The following is a 9054-nucleotide window of genomic DNA, read 5'->3' on the forward strand; positions in this document are numbered from 1 at the left end:
CTAGTGAATGTACAAAAAGGAAAAATGCCATAGGTGAAAATAGAGATTCAAATCTTACAATAAGTTTATTTAAATCTTGGATACAATACACAAGAGAAAAACGTTTCTCAAATGAAAAATGGTATGTCTACATTTAAAAGTAGATGAGGTTCTCCGCTTGCTCCTTCCAAATAAATAAATATATAAATGAAATAAAATTTGACTTTTTTAAGCGATTATGTGATTTTAGAATCAGAATCGGAATCGATAATTTATCGGAATCACGAATTTAAGACAGAATCGGTAATTGTGTCGAAATCGGGAAAAATATTGGAATCGTTCCATTATTAGTAAATGATCACATGCTTAGCAGACCCAAAACAAATCATATTTTGTCACTTAGGTCACCCTTTCATCTCTCAACAGAATACAACATCGACTTAAAAATCTAATGGAGAAGCATCTCTTTTTGTCCCTACAGACTTTTTTCACACAGAAGAAAGCCTGCTAACTTTTCTCAACTCTGTAGTTATGTCTCTCGTAGGTGTTCGACTGGGCTTCAACCCTTAGTCTCCTCTTAGTCTCCAACACACACAGTAAAAAAAAAACATCTAATTACAACCACAGCAAAAATCTTTTCTTTAGGTCTATCTCTGTTTGCCAAACCACTAAACGAAACTTCCATGAACAAAGTTTCTTTGTTTCATGTAATCTGTGGATTAATATAGCACGAGTCTACTTTCCAGACAACTTTAGCATGCAATCGTCTTCATGTCAAATGTAAACAAATACTTGTTGAGCTTGGATAAGCAGTTACTCTTAAGTAATATTCTATCCATTGATGCGATCTGTTCGTGTTGACGATCATGGTTCAACTAGCGAGCTCTTCGACTCTGATTATTGAATGGCCTCGGACCATGATAAGCAGTGACTAATTAGAAAGAAAACTAAGAAGCGAGTATTATAAACTGAACGCTCATATTTAGTTGCTGTTTTACGACAGATCTACCTTATTTGGATTAATTAATCCAGAAACTCAAACATTATTGTAAAATATACATTGCATATGATTTATTGAACGCATGTTGCTATTTTCCATATAGTTGGGCGAATTTCGAGTTCATCCTGTTAAATAGCAGCAGACAGGTTAATCGAAGGATTAGTGGTCGGAGAGGCTGTCATCGTATGTAGGAAGTCACGCACACAAAGTTATTTCCGAACGTAGTCCCTTCTCCTTTTCCTCTATTAGTCAGCGAGAATCGAATGAGAGAAGATGTGTTTTTGCGCGTGCTGCCCAAACGGTCACAACACGCGTGCAGCAATTAAAAACAATTTATGAGCATCTAATCTCTATTATTCCTCTCTTTCACTCTCACTCTCTCTCTCTCTCTCGTGCGCGTGCGCATGTGTGCACATACACACACAGGCATACACATACATGCAAGTTGTTGAATACTAACCATAAAATTGTTGATACGGTTCTTGTGTCAACAATAAAAAGACAGCCTGGGTTCCTTGCGATAACAGTCGTGATGTCACTTAGCATTGTTATGTTGTGGCCCTTTGGCTATGATCACAGCGTTGTATATGTGTATGTTGCTGCGGGCAGTGGAAAGGGTCAGGACGATTATTATGATTAATAATATTTATTCTAAATATTTAACTGGGGAATCTTGGCCCAAGGAAAAATGTTAGGAATAGAGGAAAAACATAAACTAAGCAAGTTTGGAATTTGGTTTAGTAGACAACGATGTAGCTTACGTGACAAACACGAGTGCCCACTCTGGCTGACGTAAGACACGTTAGCCAGGAGAGATTAGAATTAGGAGTTAGTTTGTTACAGGAAGTCGAAGAGACGGGTTAGTTGTTCGCTAGCCACTGGGTTAGTTAGCGGGCAGAAGTTGTTCTATGGTCCGATGGAAGCATCTACGGATTAAGTAAGGAAAATCTAATGGAGAAGATCAAGAGCTATAAAGTCTGAGACGTGGAACATTTGGAAATGAAGATCTGGAAATTATAACTCTGCGTTTGGGGTATTCCATTATGAAAAACATACCTTAATTTCAGGTGCGTGTCGCCCGAGGAGATGGAGACAATAATAAATAAGGTAGGTGGTCTGTCGGCTGTCAAGCAGACAAGGGTGTTATTCATCATTGTTAAAGACTATTCGTTATTGTCCCAATCTTTATTGTCGTGAATATCTGAAAACACCAACACACAAATAGAAAGACTATTAAACATACACGTAACAGGTCGACACGTACAGACACACATACACAAAGAAAAGTAACTGTCCTTATAATACTAACCACTAGACGACACACGAGCATCGATTACAGAAATAGGTATACCTTATATACACTAAACATACACAGACATAGTTATATAAACGGCGACAATATAACACTAGAATGATGAGGCCCGATGTATAAAAGAGTTATGCTTCCGTCGGTAATATACCGTTTAAATGAATTATCCGACCCACCAACATTTTATGTGAAATTACTGAACTTTATACATGGAACACCACATTACCCGATGTCTAACTAATGCTTGTCTATTCCTTATAATACTCTCTATTGGAATAAGGTTTATCCTCTTATATATCCATGTGTGTCGAGAAAACGTTCCCAGATATCAGCTGCCTTTTTAAGTTCATTATACCACCCTCCCAAGCATAACCTCATCCTTTGTATTTTGTGTATGAGGTAAAGTGTAGTATACATTCAACCGAGAAGAGTATATTTTAGCTATTATTATTATTATTATTATTATTATTATTATTATTATTATTATTATTATCACAAGCGCTTGTAGTTCGTCGGAGCATCCACCATTAAAATACTTGTAAAATAGGCAGAGGGATGCAACCTTTCTTCTACTTCTTCTTCCTCCTCCTCCTTCTCTTCTTCTTCTTCTTCTTCTTCTTATTATTATTATTATTATTATTAAGAAGAAGAAATGTTGCACTCCTCTGCCTATTTTACAAGTATTTTTATGGTGAATCCTCCTCGTACTCCCTCGACGTTAATACCCCCGTCAAACCCGACTAGCAGCAAAGTCCGACTCCTACGCAGTAGTTTTTTTCCCCCTAGAACTTCTAAACTTTGGAAGTTCAAGTGTAATGTAAACAGGCATCTTGCTGCTCAACTCCCTACACAGTATCTATGCAACTTATGTCCCTGATTGTAGCCCCCCTACATCAAAGTGGCACTGTGCCTTGTTTGGGGTGAAAATGTAATGTAATAAAAATAATAAAAATAAAGGTTACAAAATCAAAACAATATATCAGTTTTGACTGATACTATAAAAATAACTGTGATGGGTTCAGGACAATGAAAAACTATGATTAAAGAGCACAAATCAGACCTAGAAAAGTGCGGAGAAGACTGGGACGTTGGCGAGTCTTGCTGCCACCGAAATTCCAATGAAGACCCATGGTCTTTGCCAATTAGAAATCATTTGCAAGCGGTTGTTGCGATAATGCAAACTAATTTGCAAAGGTTATAGAAAGATTTCGAGAGTGCTGAAAATCGGAGGAGATTTTTTTTGTCATCCAGACTCCAGGTTTTATCACCGATTATTATCAGCGAGTAATGACTTGTGTAAGAACTTCTAGTGAGTACAATGATAATAATAATCTATATTATACTTCTACTATTCTGTCTGTCTGTCTTTTGTATGGAGCTTTGTTACAATAAGGTGCAGTTAACTAAGTATTATGGTATCGATCGATGAACAATTATAGAGATAAATGGGGATTATCCCCCACAATACTAAATTTACTCTAGAAGTTTTCTTCGAAACTACTGGTGCGACATGGCTGAAACTTTGTATGGATCTTTGCAACACGGTAAGATTCGCATAGTAAGTATTATGGTACCCGTTCTATGCGCAGTTAGGGATTAATAAGGATTAACAAAATGAGCACTGATATAAACATATTCAACCATCTAGTTTACATAAAGCACTCATTTTACGTCAATGTGCTATAGCCCTTGCCCGTGTCTAATAATAATGATACTACTACTACTACTACTACTACTATTACTACTACTACTACTACTACTACTACTTCTAATAATAATAATAATAATAATAATAATAATAGATTTTTTCCGTCTCTTGCCCGTGTTATATTATTACTAAGAAAACTCCTTGAATGTGGAAACTAACACACAGGAGCAACAAGTGCGGGCCAGACAAACTGCTGCAAAGGCAAAACATGAAACACTACATGGAACCAAGAACACTGCAACCGCACATCTATAAGTTCTCTGACCACAACCCAATCTTTCCATTACCCATCACTGCCCCACACCCTCAAAAAAAAGAGTGAGACTAAATAACCAAGTAGTTAAAGAGGAAAGAAAGACCGAGGAAGTGACCAGGCCTCTGCCGGATAAGTGCAAAGAGAAATGGGACTTGGAGAGGCTTATTGCCACTTAAATTCCTGTGAAGACCAATAGTCGCTGCCAACGAGAAGTCAATAGAAAGCAGCTGCTTCGATAATGCAAATTTATTTGCAAATGTTATCGAAAGAGGTGGAGAGTACTGGAAACCTGGGGAGACTTGTTGTCACTCAGCTTCCAGGGAACACCACAGGCTGTTTTCAAGGAGAGATCTATGATGACCTGTGTGAAAGCTCCTTGTGGGCCAATACTACTACTACTACTACTACTACTAATAATAATAATAATAATAATAATAATAATAATAATAATAATAGATATTTTTCTTGTCTGTGTGTCTCATAGTTCTCTACTGTTTTTTTTTATATAAAAGCGCATTATGTTTTTGTTTTTCTCTCTAAAACCTTGCGATCCTGCTTATATTTGTTATGTCTTGGTTTGTAGATCGAAATTAAGATTTCAACATATGAAGCCCTTGCGTCGTTTTCATGTTCCGAGTATTTATTTTTGTTTGGTTTGGAAAAAAATCTGCAGCTGAGCTCTCCTTATGTTTTTCAGGATACAATTCCATCCTCAATTCGCCATTTTTTTGTTTGTCCTGATTGCCATGACACTCGCCGTTTTCTTCTCCTCGAATTTCACATCATACTTCCTTTTCTTTTTTTTTTCTTAGCTCCTTTCCTATGTCCTTTATGTACTTATGCAGAATACGGATCGTGCTGAAATAATATGATTCCTATTTAGAAAGTCACTCTTTAAATGATGAGACCATTTTGAAAACATTCTGTATTTTCACTCAAAACTTTTATGAATAAGTCATATCGAATAAATTGAAGTCCGCCTTTATTTTTACTCTTCCAAAAAATAACACAGTACGCATTTTGCATGAATACCGTCCTTTTCCTCTTCTTCTTCGTTTCCTTCTTATTTTTCTTCTTTTCTTCTTTTAATTATTTTTCTTTTTTTTAATTTTCTTCTTATTTTATTTTTCTTATTATTTTCTTTCGTAGTATTTTTCTTCTGAATTTTTCTTCATATTATTTTTCTTGCTTTTTTTATTTTTCTCTTTGTAATTATTTTTCTTATTATTATTTTCCTTCTTTATAATTACTTTATTTTTTTCTTCTTCTTCTTTATTATTATTATTATTATTATTTGTATTTTTATTATTATTATTATTATTATTATTATTATTATTATTTTTCCTCTTATTTTATTTTCTTATATTTATCATTATGTTGTTTTTCTTCTTTTTTCTTCTTCGCATTTTTCTCTTTATTTTTCTTGTTCTGCTTTTTATCTTATTTTTATTTTATATTTCTTCTTCTTCTAATTATTATTATTATTATTATTATTATTATTATTATTATTTATTATTATTATTATTATTATTATTTATTATTATTATTAATATTATTTATTATTATTATTATTTTTTATTATTATTATTATTATTATTATTATTTATTATTATTATTATTATTATTATTATTATTATTATTATTATTATTATTATTATTATTATTTCTCCTAGTTTTTTCTTCTTTTCGATTTTTATTCAATTCTACGTTCTCTTCTTTCTACCATCACAATTTTACTCATATATTTATATCATGTTGCTAATTCATATTTTTTTCTTTCTTCCTTTCTTTTCATCTACTTTTTTATTTTCTTATTTCTTTCCTTCTCTAACAAACCACTTTCCTTAATTCCTCCTCGTTCCGAGCCTCTTAGTTCTCTGTTTTCTTCTTATTCGTTTTGTTTCTGTTTATTCTTTCTGTTTCTCTTTCTCCTCCCTCACTTATTATTATTTGTGTGACTGGTGCTACCAGATAAGGCTGTCTTATGATATTGGCTTCCTGAGACTAAATGCACCTAACATTCATGTTTTTTTTTTTTTTTTTCTACTTGTTTTTTTTGTTGTTGTTTTTTTTTTTTTTTGCGAAACTTAGTTATGTTCTGCAAAACCACAAACAAAAAACAACCCACCTTTTACCCCTTTTTCTCCTTCCAATTGCCCCTTTCTTATCCTATCTCCCCCACTGCCTGACTGGTTTCATAAATTAAAATCTACCAAAATTAATTTTGTAACTCTTTTCTCTCTTCCATTGCAACAATCATGCTCTGCAGGGCAGGGAAATAAAGCGATAAAATCCACTATAAAACAACCAAACACTACAAACTAGCGATTGAAGATACAAAGAGCTTGACGAATAAAAACCTTCGACAAAATAGCTCAATGCAACATGAATACTATTTTTAAAATAATTGGATTCAGCATTAAATAACCCGAAAAGGGTTGAAATGCCGTAAAACAAACCAACACAACCAACTATTTGTTTATCATTGTTATTGTTATTGTTGTTGGTGTGGTTGTTGCTTCTTGTTTTCCATGTAAGCATCCTTCTAATTATTGGTGACGTCTTTCTTCTTTTTTTTCTTCCTTTCTTCTTTTTTCTTTTTTCATTTTTTTCTTTTTTCTTTAATCTTTCTTTCTCTTTTGCTACTTAATTATTGGTGACGTCTTTCTTCTTTTTTTCTTTTCTTCTTTTTTCTTTTTTCGTTTTTTTTCTTTAATCTTTCTTTCTCTTTTGCTATTTACTTAATTTTTCTTTTCTTCTTTTTTTCTTTTTTCTGTTTTTTTTCTTTTTTCTTTAATCTTTCTTTCTCTTTTGCTACTTACTTAATTATTGATGACGTCTTTCTTCTTTTTTCTTCTTTTTTCTTCTTTTATCTTCTTGCCTTCTTTTTTCTTTTTTTCTTTTTTCTTTTTTTTCTTTTTTCTTTAATCTTTCTTTCTCTTTTGCTACTTACTTAATTATTGATGACGTCTTTCTTCTTTTTTCTTCTTTTTTCTTCTTTTATCTTCTTTTTTCTTCTTTTTTCTTTTTTTCTTTTTTCTTTTTTTTCTTTTTTCTTTAATCTTTCTTTCTCTTTTGCTACTTACTTAATTATTAGTAACGTCTTTCTTCTTTTTTCTTCTTTTCTTCTTTTTTCTTTTTTCGTTTCTTTTCCTTTTTCTTTAATCTTTCTTTCTCTTTAGCTACTTACGTTCGTTGATGGTGTTATTATTTTTTTTTACTTGTTTTTTCTTTTTGTATTTTCTTCACCAGCATCTTTCTTCTTATTTTTCCTAATAGCTTAGTCTTATTTTTTCTTTCTCTTCTTTTCTCTCTCTCTTTTCCTCCCTCACTTCTTACTATTCTTCTTATTGTTGTTATTGTTGTTTTATTTACTTCTTCTTTTCATTAACCTCTTTAATATTACTTATGTATTAATATCATAGCATGTGTGTTATTATTAGGGATGTGACAACAGCATATTCTTTACATTGTTTTGACTCTCAAGTATATATCCGTGAATATCTTTTTTTATTATTTTTTGGCTTTTTTTTGTTTGAGTTTTTATATAGACTTATGTGGTCCTCACTTGATTGACTGTGTCTTACTGTGTCGGATATATACTCGAGAGTCAAAAGAATAAAAATAATATGCTGTTGTCATAGCCCTATGTAATATTATTTTGTGTGTCACACTTACATCTTTTTTTTTCTTCCAAGTGAATGTCGTTTAATTGTAACGAGCCTGGGTACCCGGCGTTGCCCGTGTGCTTGGAGGTGTGTATTGAGCAAAAAAATAAATAAATAAAATAAAATAATAATAGAATAATAAAAAAATAAAGTTGTAGTAGGCAGGCAGGCTCAAACTCGTACCGCAAAGGAGGAAAAGAACGTAAAAAGAATACATGACGTGTTTGTTGTTGCGTCCATCGCCAAACCGAAAGTGACGTAGGTTTAAATTAAAGCTAGACAATCGAAAAAGGGGGGGGGATGACTTTCGAAATTAGTGGCGAAAAAAAGCGACCCCTCCCTGTAGTAAAGTGCCTACTTGAGGATGAAAGAATTAATGTTTGTGGCCAATTTTTCGATATTTGTCGTCCGAAGAGTCACGCTTCAAATCGATAATGATCTCGTGAAAATCTGTTGGCTCTGTCGAAAGTTTTAGACATACATACATACATACATATAAACATTTAAACAGACAGGTAAGGTTTATATTACAGACTAGCCTGGGTATCCGGCGTTGCTCAGGTGTTTGTAGGTGTGTCTTGAACAAAAAAAAAAGTTGTAATAGACAGGCAGGCTCGAACCCGTGAAGGAAAGGCGGAAAAGAAAGTGGTGTGTGTAAGGGTGTTGGTTGAGCAAAAAAATAAACAAAAAAAACGGAAAATTGCGAGAGAAACAAAAAGCTGGTAGTAGGCAGGCAGGCTCGAGCCCGTACCGCGAAGGCGGAAAAGAATATAGAGAAAAAAACGTGATGCGTTAGCTGTTGCGCCCATCGTCAAATTGGAAGTGACGTAGGTTTAAATTAAGATTAGACAAGAGGAGATGACTTTCGACAATATCTGCGAAAAAAAAAACGACCCCTTTCTGTAGAAAAGTGCCCAGTTTAGGGTGAAGTAATTAATGTTTTTAGTCAATTTTTCGATATTTGTCGTCCGAAGGGTCGATCTTCAAAATGCTACCGATCTTGTGAAAATCTATTGCCTCTGCCGAAAGTTTTTGTGAGGCCTACATACATACATACATACATACATGCATACATACATACATACATACATACATACATGCATACATACATACATACATACATACATACATACA

The sequence above is a fragment of the Euprymna scolopes genome, chromosome 5, assembly GCF_053919585.1.
Source record: "Euprymna scolopes isolate OS-2025 chromosome 5, ASM5391958v1, whole genome shotgun sequence".
Lineage (NCBI taxonomy): Eukaryota > Metazoa > Mollusca > Cephalopoda > Sepiida > Sepiolidae > Euprymna > Euprymna scolopes.